Raw genomic sequence first — 17,590 nt, forward strand, 5'->3', positions numbered from 1 at the left:
GTTTTTATAGCTCATCCATATTGTATCATGTATCAGAACTTCATTCCTTTTTATGGCTAAATAATATTCCATTGTTTAGATTTACCATATTTGTTTATCCCTTCATCAGATATGGACATTATGGTTGTTTCCATTTTTGGGGGCTATTATAAATAATGCTCCTTTGAATATTTTTGTATAAGTTTTTGTGTGAATATATTTTAAATTTCTGGAATATATACTTAAGAGTAGGATTTCTGGGACATATGTTAATTCTCTGTTTAACTTTTTGAGGAGCCACCAAACTGTTTTCCACAGAGGTGGTACTTCTTTATGTTCCCACTAGTAATTTCTCCTCATCCTTGCCAACACTTGTTGTTGTTCCTATTTTTTTAATAGATATCCTGTGGGAGTGAAGTAGTATTTCATTTTGGCTTAGATGTTCATTTCTCTAGTTACAAATGACACTGAATATCTTTTCATGTGCTAATTGGCACATATAAAGTTTTTATGTAGACTTTAGAGAACTATCTTTTCAGTTCCTTTGTCCATTTTCAAGTTGAGTTGTCTTTTTATTGTTGAGTTATAGAAGTTCTTTATATAACCTGGATATTAAACCCTTATGAGATATATGATATACAAATATTATTTCCCATTCTATAGATTATATTTTTACTTTCTGGATGGTACGCTGTGAGCAAAAGTTTTTAGTTTTGAGTGAGCCCAATTTATCAATTTTCCTTTGTTTTTGCTCTTGGTGTGATGTCTAAGACACCAGTGCCTAATTCAAGGTCATGAAGACATAGCCCTATGTGTCCTAAAAATTTTAGAGTTTAAGCCCTTATATTTAGTATCTTTGACCCATTTTGAATTAATTTTTGTATCTGGTCTGAGGTAAGGGGTACAAATTCATTCTTTTGCCTGTGGATATCCAGTTGTTCCAGGACCATAGATTGAGAAGACTGGAGAGTAGACATTCTTGTCTAGCTCCTGATTTTAAAAGTATTGCATACTGTTAGTGGTTTTTTTTCCCCCTAATATTAGGTAAATTAGTTCCTATTTCATTCTGATAATCTATGAGTTTTTTAATCTTATAGTAAACTCTTCATTGGAATGTGAGGTTATCCTAGAACCAATGCAATTCTTTCCGTCAGGGGTATAGTCCAGAGACCTAATGTTGACAACAGGGATGCAGTGCTACCTATACCTAGAAGAGTCACCAAAGAGGATGAAGTGTATGAACCTGTCATCAGTCCATCACTCTTGTTCACTAGAGTCACTATTCCTGAGACTTGGCTGGCTGGATCACAGGTCTGGTGTGCCAACCTCAAATGTTTGTAGCCACATGGGCTGTTGTGTTCAGAAGCTTTATCTTATACAACTCTGATTTATTAATGATATCTGACACTTGCATGTAAAGGGAAATACATGCAGCACAAATATGACATATTTGCTTTTCTTGTTCTGAAGCCTCTCTCTATGATGGATTTGTTGTACCTACTTAAAAAAAATTTTTTTAATTGTCTCTGGATATAACCTCTTGCTTTTCTTAATCATTGGATTTGCCCATTTCTCTCTTGCTTGATGCTTGATCCTGACTCCTGCTGGATACATCCTCTTTAATACTTACATAGTGGAGAACAAACTGACAGGCTTTGCTAAGGTATATGTCTTTGACAGACCTGGTCCCAGATATTCTGTTTGGTTGTCAGACTACATGTCAGACCATGTGTCAGAAGAGCATGTCCCCATTTGGAATTGGAAAATAAGACATATATATAAGACTCAGAATGGCAATTAGAGCCTCTGGACCAAAAAACATCATAGTCAACTTCTGTGTCTTCCAAAATAAGCAATATAAGGAAACGGCTTGCAGTGAGGGAGACAGTCCTCTTTAATGAGTCATGTAGGGGATAGGGTGAAGGACCAAATTAGGCTTTCCCATGCCCCAAGGTCTCGCATGCTATATGGAGTAAATGTCATCTTCGGTTGTTTGGAGAAATTCCTGGAAATATAGCCTGAGATATCAGTCTAGACCTTTTGGAAGCCTTAAGCATCTGCCTTTATGATCAAGGTTTTTTTGTTTTAAAGTTCCTAGTACAATGGATTAATTAAGATCTAGATATTCAGCATCAACAAAATAAAACTTTATTTTTCCCTCATAGCATGATCCAGGCATAAGCAAGGCAGGATTGATGAAGTGGCTCCACCAGTCAGCAGCCACATTCCTTCTAGCTCATTCATGTGCTATCTTTACAGTCTTTGCAGGAAAGAAGATGCCCCTCCCTACAGGTATATTCTAGTAAGGGAAAATGGGAAAAGGAGGAGAGAGCACGCTCATTTCTAGGGTACTAACTAGCAGTTTTATAAAACCCTTAATGCTCTACATCCATTTGCCAGAACCTACTCAGATGACTATACCTAATTTCATGTTCCATCTATGACCTGGCAGTTCTGTTACTAGAGAAGAATGGAAGGATAAATATTGGGGGAACAACCAGCAGTCCCAAGTAAATAATATTTTGTTAAATGAGAAAAACTAAGTCAAAAGAAAACTATAAGGAACAAAGTTACCCTTGATGAAGATCACCAAGTCCAAGTCTTTGATGCTCTTAATAGAAAAGGCAGATTTGGCTTTCCAGAGACTCATAAATTCATGTTTAAGGGATGTATTGCTGTGGGACACTCTTAATTTGCCAGCAGTTTCAATCCTGAATCTAGGATTGAATGGATATGTCTGAAATCTCTCACCTCCTCTCCTTAAGGGCTATCAGAAGAGGCATTTCTATTACTTAAGAGAAGGAACCATCATTGCTTATTCTGCCTAAGGGCGTAGTTCCAGTTACCTGGAAGCTATATTAAAGAGGAAATCTATTAGTATAGTTGACACCACTTGCCTTTACTAATAGCTGGTTTTCCCTTCTTTTCAGGACTGAGGTATAAAAAGCCCCTATGCAACTTTTCAACCCTTCTTCCCAGCTGAGGTCATCTTAGAGGATACTTTGTGTTTTGCAGTGGTGTAGTCACAATACCAAAGTTACTGGATTACTAGACACCTGGAGAGTCACTCAGACCCACAGGTGATACGTTTTGCTATGTGGGGTGCTCTGATTTTGGGATTTTGTATTACCGTTAACATAAGCTACTCTATTTTGAATAGTGAGTTCCATTTAGCAAGTATTTATCAGCCTCTAGGTATGAACAGAGACATCAATTATGGAGTCCTGGAATGAACTAGAAATAGGAAATGTCTCTGTTCTCAAATACCTTATAATGTAGCTAAATTGTCCAATTATAGCAACTGAAGGACAATCGTAAGCCAAGTCCAATATAGAACTGTGTTCTTAAAACAAAAGAGTGATTAGTGTTGGATGTGGTTCATCTGGGAAGACTTCCTCTAAGAGAAAAAAAAAAGCACTTTCTCCATCTGTGCTGGAAGAAAGTAACTCAAACACAGTCAGGAAAAGAGGATTTATGCAGTGTAAATGGCTAAACCTGACAGCTTCTGGCTAATTGAAAGTGTCAATGTTATTGTGCTTAGGTTAATGGGGCCCTTTAGCTTCTTGTCTGAGCTGTTCCTCCTAGAAAGCACAACAACCAGCCTTCTCCAAAGGCTCAGAAACCCTGGAGGGCACCTCTTTGGGCCCTGATAGCTAGCTGCAAGTTCATGGGTGATGGGAACTCATAATTATGCATTTCATTTCTCTTGTATGGACAAAGCCAACTGTTTCGTTATGAATCAGAGTGAGCTGAAGACCTTGAGGGAGATTTCACTGCCACTTTCATTGTCCTTTCCAAACAGTGTCATAAAACATAAGCAGGAACGAGAGTGGGCGGGGGTGTATCTCTGACTTCTGACCTTTCCTCCTTGAGCAGCCTAATCTATTCTACAAACTGGACTTCTGATGGCCACAGACAAGAATTGTGGAAAGCATATGGTCTTAACCAGCATTCAGAGATCAACACTGGGCCTAGAGGTCTCCAAGCTATGTCGTTGATTTATGGTATTAGAGAAGGGCTGCAGGCAGTTGATTTAGACTCTTCATGAAAGCATTGACCTGGCATAGAATATTAGCTAATGCTTGTAATATTATAGGATGACAGAGCATTCAGATTAGACTAGGCAACAAATGACTATTGGAATGATGGGACATTTATAGAAGAACAGGTAAGATCAGGTTCCTTCCGGCTTATGCTTTCTGTTCCCTGTAGAGGCTTTTGTCATTTCACATAGCCTACTGTATTATCTTCCTCCTGGACTCCACATTTCTGTCTGGATTCTTCATGCCTAGAGGAGAAATTGACTCATGGTTGGTGTTTGGTTAATAATGGGTGTATTAAACTGAAATTACTGGAAGTCTTTGGCATGGGAAGGAGAAGACTGAGGTGTTACAATCAAGATCTTCTAAATCCTTTGTGGAGGTGATTGTATTGAAAGGGACTTCATTACTAACCCCTTAATATTGAGTTGGGAGACTCTTCTTTGAAACTGGATTAAGATAAATTTGGAACTAATGAAAAGATGGTTCATTTTCTACATTAAGAAATAAGTTCCTGGATCTCATTTTATAGCAGGTGATAGTGGAAAGAAACAAATGGATTTTTTTTTTCAGAAGTATATTTCAAATTGAGAAGTGGCTTTAATGGGCCCTAAATGAAACTTTGGTGTGGATCTCCAGGATTATTCTAAGACTCTAATGACTCCTTCTGTAGGACCCTGATAACAAACAAACAAACAAAATTGATAGGGCTGGCCAAAGATTGTTGCATTAGTGGAACATAAAGAACCCTCCATAAACTGTCTCTTGCCTCAACTCTTTGCATTCTTCCGTGTGAATCCCATGTCCTCGAGGCTTCAATCTACATCTTATACTCTGGACAACCCACTTAATGTTTCTTTTGTATCTTTGCTTTTCCCACTTCCTTCTTCCTGCTAACCTTCATTCTTGATTTCCTGTATAAAGCCATCTAAACCAGGTCCCAGTGACTTCTCCATTGCTACAGACTGAGACAGATCTAGACTTTACTGATGGCTTGCTGTGAACCACTTTGAATTATTACTTATATTTAAGGCACCTATCCTACTTCTCCAAATTTAAGGCCAGGAAGTACATGATCCCCTGTGATTTAGCTTGAGTCTTTAGTCGAGAGTCTTACAGAATGACAACTGATACATATTTTTTTTAAAGAGATAGTGCTACTAAGAGTAATAGAAGACATTATTAGAAATGTCAAAATCAGTAACATGTTTCCACCATTAATATCACTAAAGATACAGCCATTAAAAAAAATAAGTTTAATGGATTGATTCATTAACTATCAAAGCTTCAAGAAACCTTGAAGGTCATTGTGTTGACTCACCTACTGCTGGTGGATGTACAATCAATTAGGAATTGGTCAATTTAACAATAGTTAAAAATATTATTTCTACCAGTAATCCAGCAATTTTCATATATAAGTACATGTCCTGAAGAAGTTTGCATACATGCATAAGGTACCATTTATAAAGATGCCCATTGTAACATCGTTTTGTGAGGAATTAGAAACAAAATAAGCATCTATCAATAGGGGATTGGATAAAATGCAGTCTTTTCATGAGGTAGAATTCTAGACAGAAGTTAAAATGGATCAATGGGAATTGATCTCAAAGAAAATCCCAATGTAACTAGAAAAATATATATAGGATCATGCATTTATTAACAAAACAGTAATCTTATTTCTGGATGAACATACATGGTGAAAAGCTTAAAAGTTAATTTGTGTACTTATTTTTTAAATTGGAAGATATATTTTAAAGTGATTATGCTAAAAATAAAGTGACCGTTAACATTCTTGTATTCAGAGGAAGAAAATCACATCAAGAGTTGTGCGGGCTATGTGGACAATGTTTGGCCTTATTTTGAAAGAAATGAATGTTAAAAATTTTATGACATGACCAGGAAAATTTGGACACATACTGAATATTTGATATTAGGAATTAAAATCATTATACGTATAATAATGTGGATAGCTTTTTAAAATTACAAGCCCTTATCTCTTAGAAATACCTAGGTATATGTATGGAAGAAATTATATAATGTCTGGGATTAATTTGAAAAACATCTACTTGGGGAGGCACCTGGGTCACTCAGTTGGTTAGGAGTCTGACTCTTGATTTTGGCTCAGATCATGATCTCAGTGTTCTGAGATCAAGAGTCCCACACTGGGCTCCTGACTAGGTGTGGAGCCTGCCTAAGATTCTCTCTCTCTCCCTTTGCCTCTCCCCCTCTCCTCCTCTATCTCTCTCTGTCTCTCTCTGTCTGTCTCTCTCTCTCTCTTTTTTTCCCTTCTACCTCTCTTAAATTTTTTTTTCCTTGGGAGAAACGGAAATGGATGAAGGTGTGTATAGTAGAAATAAGCTCAGCTATGTGTTGACTTACAGATTTAGGAGATTGATTATACCATTGTTTCTATACTTATGAATACAAATGTATTTTTGAAATGCTCCAAATAAGAGATTTTTAAAATTGGCTTTAAAAGAAAAATTAAATTCTAGGCCCAGTGCTCCTTGTCCAGTGCTCTTCACAATACATCCCACTGAGACCATAGTCAGTGGGTTCAGAACTCTGGATGGTTCAGAGTAAACAACTCTTCAGAGTAAGCAAGGGTACCTAAGAAGGTTTTGCTCAGATTAATTTTCCTACCAGAGAAAGTTTCATACAAAAAGTAATTTTTATTTATCAACAGTAGTCTACAGTTGAGCCATCAGTTCTGTTTGGGGTGTATTTCAGATCTCTCTCTTTCCAAACATGCCAAAATAACAAAATCATGTGATCAAGAGAGTGGAGCCAGAAATATCTGTAAGCAACCACAGAAGGGTAGGAGGTTACTCATTCCAACTTTATGATGTCCCAAGAAACTATTGCGATAAGAGAAAAAAACTAAAAAATAAATGAGAGATAACCAAGATAATGGAAAAAACAGAGGAGAAACAAGACAATGCTCAACTCTGGCTTGAGAAATTTATTATGCCAAGGAAGATAAATTGGAGAAACATGAAAAGGGAAAGAGATCTTGTCTCTGCCTCATGTATTTCTCTTTAAGTGAATGAGCAATAATACGGAAATAAAAGAGTTCAAAACAGAGCTGTGTGCTCAGCCAAAATCATGGTTCCTAATGATTTTCAACTTTGGCAGAAGCCTCACACTTTGTACTTGAGCAATTTTCTTGATTTTGAATTATATGCGTAATTCATTCTGATCAGAATGTAGCTGTAGAGCCAAGATGCATTTACCAGTCGGAAATGAGAATGCTGGTCATGTGCTAAAGCCAGTCTTCCTTTTTCATATCAGAAGTGTCTACACTGTCATCAGTTTGGACAGTTCTGGGAAATACACAAACAAATAAAACTTGTGAAATCAGTTGTTTGGAGTTATCCTGGCAAAGAAATTGTCATATTACATATTTTCTTCTTACCAGGCTGTTCTCACATTAGAAAGACACAGTCTAAGATAGGCAAGCCAAAATGCACGAAACAAATGATGGACAGAGGGGGCACTTATCAGGCCATGGCGTCTTTAAGTGTTCAACCGGACTTCCTGTTTTGTCTTTTAACAGGACAGGAGAGTGAAGGGGGAGGAGATGTGATAAGAGTTTGCACCTTAGAAAATTTAACCATTTGAGGAGCCATTGTTGCTGTTGATTCCACTCTGTGAGTGCAACTGGAAGAAAATTGGATTCTGTCCTGCTTTGTTTTTAAATGGTGGAGTTCAAGTTTTAGAAGGCATATTTTTTAGGGTGTAAAAGATATTATATTCTTCAATAACTATGTTTGCAGCCTTTGTTTACCCCTTCTTTGGCTCTTTTGTTCTCTGAACAACCCCGGCTGATGGATCATTCCTGCCAATCCATCACATTTGGTTTTTCTTGAGTTTAAGCTAACAACCCAAAATATTAGTCAATTCTGCAAGTATTGTTTGCATGTCCTTGAGTTGTTTTTTCTTTTTAAAGTCAGCATTGTGGTATTTACTTTGGGATGGAATGAAATCATTGCAGGAAGATTCCTTTAAGAAAAAATTTTTTGTTTGGTTACGAAGGTGTAAAGAGATGTAGATATGTAGTTAGGTAGATGGATGGATAGACGAGCGGATGGGTAGGTGGGCAGATGGATAGGTAAATGAATGGGGGGTGGATAAGGGCTTGGAGTGAAGAAGAGTAAGAGCAAAGAAAGGGAAAGAGGGAGGGAATAAAGGGAGAAAGAAATGGGGTCATTGGCTGAGTCAGAAAAACCAGTGGATTCCAATTCTGAGCCTACCATTTACTAGCAGAATCAATTTGGGCAGTGTATTTAACAAACCTCTGTGACCCTCAAGTTACTTACTTATGCAGAAAATTTAAATAATAATACCTGCCTTGATGGGTCATTATAAGGATTATAAGTAATGGTAACTTTTTTAAAAACTAAGAAAATGAAAGGGAAAGATATAGATTTTAAAATACAAAACCGACCCCAAAGCAAATATGTTCATGGTCCTGTCATTAAAATTCCAGGTTTTCATTTTACAAAAAGTTCAGAAAAGACCAAAATGGAGTCCCAAATAAATGTGTGGGAAATCATGTTAATAACATTAAAATGTGAGCTCCTTGTGACAATAGTGACATTATTGAAACATAAATGGCAACTCCTTGTAACTATATCAGTGGAAGACAGTTGTAGCTTTGTTCTCAGTGTGACCTACTTGGGGTTTGGCTGCTTGTTGATGGATATTATCATTTTTAATGTCAGTAAATAATGTGATGTCAGATAAATGAGCTGTTTCCTTTCTGTGGTATAAAACTCATTTATCTTTAGAAAGCTTGAATGAGGAGAGAAATCTGAGCAGGACCAATTGTTTCTGAATGTGCAGGATGGGAAATATCTTATTAATCCTACTTAACATGAGTCCCAGGCAGTTGAGTTCAATTCTAAATGTACATCTGGTAAATCAATGAAAGTGGATGCTTTTACCATTGACTGTGTTTTACTTATTAGAGAGCAACAGAAAGTAAACATTTCTACTTGAAGAAAATGATGCTACTCACAAAGCATGACTGTGTAGCTAGTATCTAGAAGACATCCCTCTCCATAACTCATATTTGGTTCAGCCCAACCTACTGGTGCTTTAAGAAATCATAATCATATAAAATTAAGGATCAAAAAATGTGCTTTAATTAACTTTACTGATAATAGCTTTAAGAATCACAAAATAAGAATTATGGTAGAGTTAAAAGGCTCTAGAATCATAAAGAATTCCCATGATTTTGATTCCTAGGCTCTATAGTGTTTGGCTGTCTCCTAAGATGACCACTGAAAAGCCCACGTCTTGGGATGTCTGGGTGGCTCAGCTGGGGAATCATTTGACTTTGGCTCAGTTCATGATTAGGCACCCACTCAGTGGGGATTCTGCTTCTCCTTCCTCTACCCATGCCTGCTGCTTCGTCTCTCTATCTCTCAAAATAAATCTTAAAAAAGAAAAGCCCACATCTTTTGTTTCTGAGGATGAGCTCATCTCATGAATCCATGGTCTATTTTTTCATGACAATACATTTAGCTAAAACCATTGGCATGCTATCTTCTTTGTTGGGAGATTCAGTCAGAAGAAAATGAAGATAATTTGCTTTTCTGGAGACCATCAAGTAGGGTGACAATCATCTCACTGAGTTTTTCTTAATACAGTGAAGATCTCTTGGAGCATTTCCTTAACAGCCCTCTGGAGCCTTGGAGGGCCATTAATGGAATCTAAGAAAACCAAGGCTGGAAGCTTCTTTAGAGATCATTTAATAAAAATGTCTGATTTTTTTTTTCAAAAAGAAACCAGAAGAATAATATACAGGGTAAATTTGTACTGTAGGAGATCGAGTACAAGGACTTTTTATAACATATTGAAACCACTGATGATTGGATGATTTAAAATCTGTTTGAAAATTTTGTAGATTTATCTTTGATAATTCCATTTAAGTATAGAGCTAACAGGGAGTGTAGGGTGGGTATTATTTCACTCTCATTTAGAATAGTGGTTGGCAAACTAAAGCTCCTGGGGCAGATAAGACTAGTGGCCTGTTTTTGTACATCTGAGCTAAGGATGGTTTTTGTGTTTTTAAAAGATTATTAAAAAAAAACAAGAATATGAAATATATGAGGAAGACTATATGTGGCCTACAAGGTGTTCACTATCTGTCCTTTCACAGAGTTTGCTGATCCTTGCTAGAATATTCAGAGGAGGCTCTGTGACCTGCCTTGTGGATCACACAATCTTTTATGTTTTGTTGTTTTCTGTTTTTTTTTTAAATTCTTAAAAAACTTTTTATTATTTATTTATTTATTATTATTATTTTTTTAATAAGCATTATTGGCTGCAGGAAAATAAACACCAAGTTTTAAAGAATGTCTATTTGGGACCAACTTCAGGATTAGCTTTTTGTTCTCAGGAAGATCCACCTACATTATGAATTATAAATTAAATAATAAGCCTGAAACATGGGCAAATCTGTCTCTTCTTCCACAGAACTTTTGCTGACTTTTTAGCCACAGGATTTTGAATTATACAATTTCTCACCAAAACCACATCCATTTCCTGAACTGCCTCAAAATAGCTGTGAGCTCCAGGAAAATCTGGTTAAGCTGTTCATGTACCACATTACTGGGAACCCATCTGGGTCATGCTGGTTTCTCATGTCTATTGTGGGGCCATACTCTGGGGTTCCTACAGAAAAAAATGTCTGTGGGTAGAATTATACCTTAAGAGTCCTCATGACTTCAGTCTTCAGAGCTGGGCAGTGGCAATTTTCAGTTTCTTTGTCACTACTGTTTTGAACACTCTGTTCAAATGTAAGTATTGTTCTTGAACTTGGTGAACTTGATGATGGGATTTGGCACTCTGAATCTGGTATGGAGCTTAATGTTTAGGAAGTTTGAGGGTGAAGATGGGAATAAAAGGCAATGAAAGAAGGCAAATGGTGAATGAAACATGTTCTAATAGTGTTTCTCAACAGGAACTGTGCATTTTTTTAAAAGAGGTTTTTAATCACATTTATTAGGACTGAAAATGAAATTCCTTTAAGAAAGCATGATAAATGATTGTTAATGAACAGAAAAGAATTCATTTATGTATGTCTTATTGTAATCATGTTTTGCTAAAAAATTCAGTGTAAAGTTATCAGATCTGTTTCCATATCCCTCTTCCCCACATTCATCAGCTTCACATTCTTAAAATTAGATCTTATTTTAAACATTGGCTTTGGAATTCTAAAACATGTATGCATTCCATGAGATTCACTATTTCATCCTGGAACCAATACATAATATGGAACAAAAATAAATTGAAGGTAGAATGGCATTCATTGTAAAGATACTTTATGAATTGTGGAGGAAAGAAAGAAATCCAAGGAGGGAAAAGATAACATTCATCACAGAAGCCATATTATGGGGAATTAAGAGTTATTGATAATCAGTCTCCTTTCCATTGAATAGCTCCTTCTGCCCTGCCCCATAGTAATCCTAAAATTATTGGCAGGAAAGTTTGGTACAGATACCACGATTGGATCAAATGTGTTATTGATAGGATTCATTGACATAAAACTGGATCTTGTGGCTACAACTAACCATTCTTCACTGTTTTCAGTTCTCAGAATAATTCAGCTCAAGGAGGTATTGACGTTTATGTCTGAATGGATTCAGATCCATTCTGATCTCCATCCTGTGAGGAAAATTTCTTTTGTACTCTTCAGCCACAATCTTTGGTGCCTCTGTAATATTCTTTCCCTCACAGATAGCAATGGCTTTTCCTACCACCTGTTCTGTTGGAGCTTCTATTTTCTATCCCACTGCTGGAGTAGCCCGTCTGTTAAAATAGATAGGAAGCTGGTACTAGGGCCAATAGTTAAACCACTGAGGCTCTATATTAGCATTTCTGAGGAAGAAGGATGTAAATCTATGTATTCTTGGGAGTTTTTGTCTGCAGTCATCTGTGGAGGCCCAGAAGAATGTTGACTTAATCTCTCTGATAGGTCTGCAGAGATCTAGTTATAGCCAAAAAATCATCTTAGATCATGGGTCTTAGAAGAAAGCAAGCTTGAAGTTCTTAAGGCTTTAGACGTTAGTGGGGGGGGGGGGAGATTATAGCTCAGTTTGAGTAGTAAAACTGGTAGACTCCAATACATGGTACTCGATAAGAGAAAAACTCTTGTTATTTCTGATAGGACAATTCATCAGTGTCTAAGACCACCCCATGCATTCTAAGAGATTTTGCCTCCCATTCCTGCCTGCTAACTGTAAGTATAGTCCATAGTCATTGAAACAACCAAAAAAAAAAATCCCTATAGTGTTTTAGTCACCTCCTCATGGAAAAATAATGCCTCTGGTTGAAAACTACTTGTTAGGGTTTTCAAAACCTCACCTCTGGATGATGCTTCTTTTTCCAATGAAGTTTTCTGTAGCCTATGCCCAAGGATGTCCAGAGAGAAAGCTGAAAGAAAAAATAATTAAGGAGTTGGGCTACAGACTTTCAACCATTTGTTTGACTGAGTCTCGTCCTCATAGGAATTGCAGATTATTTCATCCTATGAAGAGCTCAGCAAGGGATTGGGGCTAGAAGAGTAAGACCATTCTCCTGCCATGGAGTCCAGGAATATATGAACTAGCCTGGTCGATGTGTTTCTTCTGAGTCTGAAGAAAACCAAAATTAATCTGTTCAACCTCTCACACAGTGGAGGGATGCTCTGACAAACAGACACATCCTCAAGATGTGCCTGGGTATCTATCTTCAAGTCTGTGTGAGGGGTTTATGTTAAGTTACTGAGGATTCTAGTATTGGGCCTCTGGATCTAGTAGTCCCCAAGAGATATAGTGAATTTGTTTACATAGGCATTGGTTTATTGATTAAGAGTGACTGCTAGAGTTTAGGGCCTGCTTCTATCACTAACTAGCTCTGAGACTTTAAGCAAGTTCTTTTACTTCTTTGAACCTATCTCAGTTTCCTGCTTGTAAAGTTCAGATAATATGACTAGCAAGCTTGCAAAATGTTTTTGGCATTCAGTGAGTTCATATGTATGAAATGCTTAAAAGAGTACCTGGCACTAAACGTATAATAAGTGTTGGCCATTGTTAGTGTACGTACTAAATTCAGGACAAGATTAATATTTAGTTTTGTCTCATAGGTGGAATTACATTTGTTTCCTAAGAGGAGGCAGAATGTTTGTGCTGCTCCGTGCAGCTACATCTGCACCTAAAGAGAAAAACTGATTTTAAGACCCTTGTCCCTAAGTTTGCAATTGAATGGGAGCAGTAGCCTGACTTTATTTTTTTTTTCTCTTTTTAAAATAGAGTGTATTTAATTCAGCTTGACCTATAGTTGGCATGTAACATTGTGTAGTTTAAGGTATATGAGATATTGATTTGATACACATATTTTGCAAAATGATTACCATCATAGTGTCAGCTAATACCTCCATCACATCACATAATTATTATTTATTTCTTTTTGTGGCAAGAATATCTAAGATCTACTCTCTTAACAACTTTTAAGCTTATACATTAGTCAACCCCTTATCCATGGAGATACATTCTAAGACCACCAGTGAAACCTGCCTGAAACCACAGATAGTACTGAATCCTACCTATACTATGTTTTTCCTATAAATACATACTTATGATAGTTTACTTTAAAAATTAGGAATAGTAAGGGATTAATAATAATAATAATAATAATAATAATAATATAGAACAATTGTGACAATAGACTTGTGATAAAAATCATGTGAATGTGGTCTCTTTCTCTCTCAAAATATCTTATTCTACTGTGTCTACCCTTCTTCTTGTGGTGATATGAGATGATAAAATGCTTACATGATGAGATGAAGTGAGATGTATGACATAGGCATTGTGACATAGTGTTAGGCTACTGTTGACCTTCTGGTGATGTGATCGGAAGGAAGATCATCTGCTTCCAGACTGTGGTTGACCACAGGTAACAGAAAGAGCAGAAAGTGAAACTGCAAATAGGGGTACTGGTGTAATACATTAAAGTGCAGAAAGTGAAACTGCAAATGGGAGGTACTGGTGTAATACATTGCTGTTAACACCAGTCAGTGCTGTGTGTTAGATCCCCAGAACTTATTCATCTTCTAACTAAAAGCTTGTACTCTTTGACCAACATCTTCCCATTTCTACCCACTCCCCCACCCCCAGCCTTCACTCAGCCCCTGATAACCATCATTCTACTCTCTGTTTCTTTGAGCTCAGTTTTTTTTTTTTTTAGTTCCATATGTAAGTAATACATTGCAGCATTTTTCCTTTTCTGTCTGACTTATTTCACTTAGCATAATGCCCCCAGGGTCCATCCATGTTGTCACAAATGGCAGGATTTCCTTCTGTCTCATGGCTGAATAATATATCATTGTGTGCATGCATGTGTATGTGTGTGTGTATGTGTGTGTGTGTGTGTGTGTATAAAATGTCTTTATCCATTAATCTATTGATAGACAGGTTCTTTCCATATATTGGCTGTTGCATATAATGTCACAATATATCCTTGGATATATTCCTAGAAGTGGGATTGCTTGCTCATATATTAATTCTATTTTTATTTTTTGAGGAACCTTTATACTGTTTACCATAGCAGCTGAATCAATTTATTTTCTCACCAACAGTGCAAAAGAGTTTTCTTTTCTTTAGATCCTCCCCAACACTTGTTAGCACTTGTCTTGATTATAGCCGTTCTAACATGTTAATAGCCATTCTCACATGTATGAGGTGATTTCCATTGTGATTTTTTTTTTGCATTTCACTGATTATTAGTGATATCAAGCATGTTTTTGTGTACCATTGACCATTGGCATATCTTCCTTGGAAAAATGTCTATCCAGTTCCTCCATTTTTTTAATCAGATTTTTTTTGTTACAATATATCAGTAGACTGTAAGATAAAAATCATATGATCTTCTCATTCAGTGCAGAAAGAGCATTTGGCAAAATACAGTATTCTTTCATGATAAAAACAGTTAACAAATTTGGTATAGAAGGAACATACCTCAACATAATAAAGGCTACATATGACAAACCCACAGCTAATATCATACTCAATGGTTAAGGTTGAAAACTTCATTTAAGATGAGGAATAAAACACGGATGCCCATTCATACAGCTCCTATTCAACACAGTAATGGAAGTCCTAACTAAAACAATCATGCAAGACAAAGAAATAAAAGGCAAATAAGTCAGAAAGGAAGAAGTAAAATTTGTAGATGATATAATGTTGTATATAAAAAATTTTAGAGATTTCACCAAATAAAACCCTATTAATGAATGAATTAAAGTTGCAGAATACAAAATCAACATACAAAAATGAGTTGCATTTCTATGTACTAACAGAGAAATGTTTTAAAAAGAAATTTTTAAAAATCCCATTCATAATAGCATCAAAAACAATAAAATACCTAGAAATAAACTTACCCAAGGTGGTGAAAGACCTATACATGGCAAACTCTAAAACTTTGCTGAAATAAATTAAAGAAGACAGAGACAAATGAAAAGAAATCCCATGTTCATGGATTGGAAGAAACACTATTGCTAAAATGCTCATACAACCCGAAGTCTTATATAGATCCAATGCAACGTCTATCAAAATTCTGATGATTTTTCCACAGAAATAGAAAGAGAAATCCTAAAGTTTGTGTAGAAACCGAAAATGAGTCCAGATAGCCAAAGTAATCTTGGAAAAGAAGAACAAAGCTGGATACATCATGCTTCCTCATTTCAAACTATATCACAAAAGTATAGTAATCAAAAGAATATGGTACTGGCATAAAAATAGATGCACAGACCAATAGGACACAATGGAGAGACCAAAAATAAATTCCCTTTTATATAGTCAACTAGTATTTGATAAGGGAGCCAAGAATACCCAATGGGGAAAGGATAGTCTATTCAACAAATGGTCCTAGGAAAATGGGATAACCACATGCAGAAAAATGAGTATGGACCCCTGTCTTATCCCACTCACTGAAATTAAATCAAAGTGGATTAAAGACTTAATCATGTGTACTGAAACTGCAAAATTTCTAGAAGAAAACATAGGGAATAAGCTCTTTGACATTGGTTTTGGCAACAAATGTTCAGATATGATACCAAAAGTGCAAACAACCTAAGCAAAAATAAATAAGTGGGACTATATTGAACTACTATAATCTTCTGACAACAAAAGAAGCAATCAACAAAATGGAAAGGGAATCTATAGAATGGAAGAAAATATTTGCAAACCACATATTTGATAAGGGATTCATATTTACAGAAGCATGATTTTTATGTTGTACTTGCCATTAGGTAACATTATCTTTAGGCCTTTCGAGAAGGAAAAGAAATGAGTCCTTCCTCCTCATGCTTCCAGAAAGTAGTTATGCTGAAGTTAATAGGAGGCTTGCCAAACTCATTGGTGTGATCATTTCCTCCACTACCATTGCTGTGGCTTTCAATTTCAGAATAGTCAGTGAGTAGAAAAAAGGAAGGTGAAAAATTTGAAATATAACCACAAGAATAAGTCCTACAGGCGATGTGTGATCCTTCAAAGAGATATGGTCCCTTAGAGCATGAAGCTAAAGTCTCCTTCATAAGTATATCATAAAAATTGGGCAGAGGGACTTGTATTGGCTGGCCATGAAACACTAACTGGAACTGTACCCTCTTACCCTGTAGAGTTTTAAAAACTGGGCATTATATATGAAATGATAATTTGCACACATTGGAAAATTGGCAGCACAGGATGTAGATCTCCAAGAGAAAGAGATCAGGGTAAACCTTATAATTGCCCCAGCCTGCTCTCTAGAGAGTAGATCTGGGCAGGAGCACAGAGACAGCTGACTGAAACAAAGTTTGCTGATCTCCCTCAGTTGAGAGACACTGCTGAGAGTTAGGAAAGCCCAAAGTTACTAGAGTCCTCAGAGAAGCATACCAAAAAGTGTTGATGGAGAGAAGAGAGTTGCACCGATAAAAAATTCTGGGGACCTTTATAAAGGATTCCTCCCCTCTCCTCAGAGAACAACATGAGGAAATTACTGGAAGCTGGGAAAAGAAACACTGGAAAAGAACAGACAGAGCCACCTTTGGAGCTCACACAGGACCCAAAGTAGAGTTTTTCCCAATAGCTGGAGTATAAAAATCATAATATATAAAGTAACCAGTAGGGTGCTTGCCTCAGCAGTAGGGCAAAATTAGAAACTGCTCTGGTTCTGCCAATCAAAACTAAAAAGCAGTCTTCAAAAAGACCAGACTATTTATAAGCAACTTTGTCCTGGGTGCAGGGGTGTGGGGGGAAGCAAAGCTCAACAATATTTAAATAAATACAAAAATATCCAGCTCCCAGCAAGGTTAACTTCATAATGTCTGGTATCCAATGAAATATGGGAAACATAACCCATAATGAGAAGAAAATTCTACCAGTCGGAACAAACACAGATGACATAATTAGCAAACAAAGGTATTAAAATAGATATTATAACTGTATTATTTATGCTTAAGGAGATAAAGCAGAAGCATGTTAGGGAGAGACATATAAGGAATAAGATCTAAAGCAAACTTCTTGAGATGAAAAATGCCACATCTA

The 17,590-nt window shown here is 36.5% G+C and overlaps 1 protein-coding gene across 1 annotated transcript in view; it reads left to right on the forward strand.

Annotated features, from left to right (window-relative positions):
- Positions 1-17,590, forward strand: part of LRMDA (leucine rich melanocyte differentiation associated) — a 1,011,591-nt gene that overhangs the window by 667,839 nt on the left and 326,162 nt on the right. The window lies entirely within an intron of this gene.

This window comes from Vulpes vulpes, chromosome 4 (assembly GCF_048418805.1).
Source record: "Vulpes vulpes isolate BD-2025 chromosome 4, VulVul3, whole genome shotgun sequence".
Lineage (NCBI taxonomy): Eukaryota > Metazoa > Chordata > Mammalia > Carnivora > Canidae > Vulpes > Vulpes vulpes.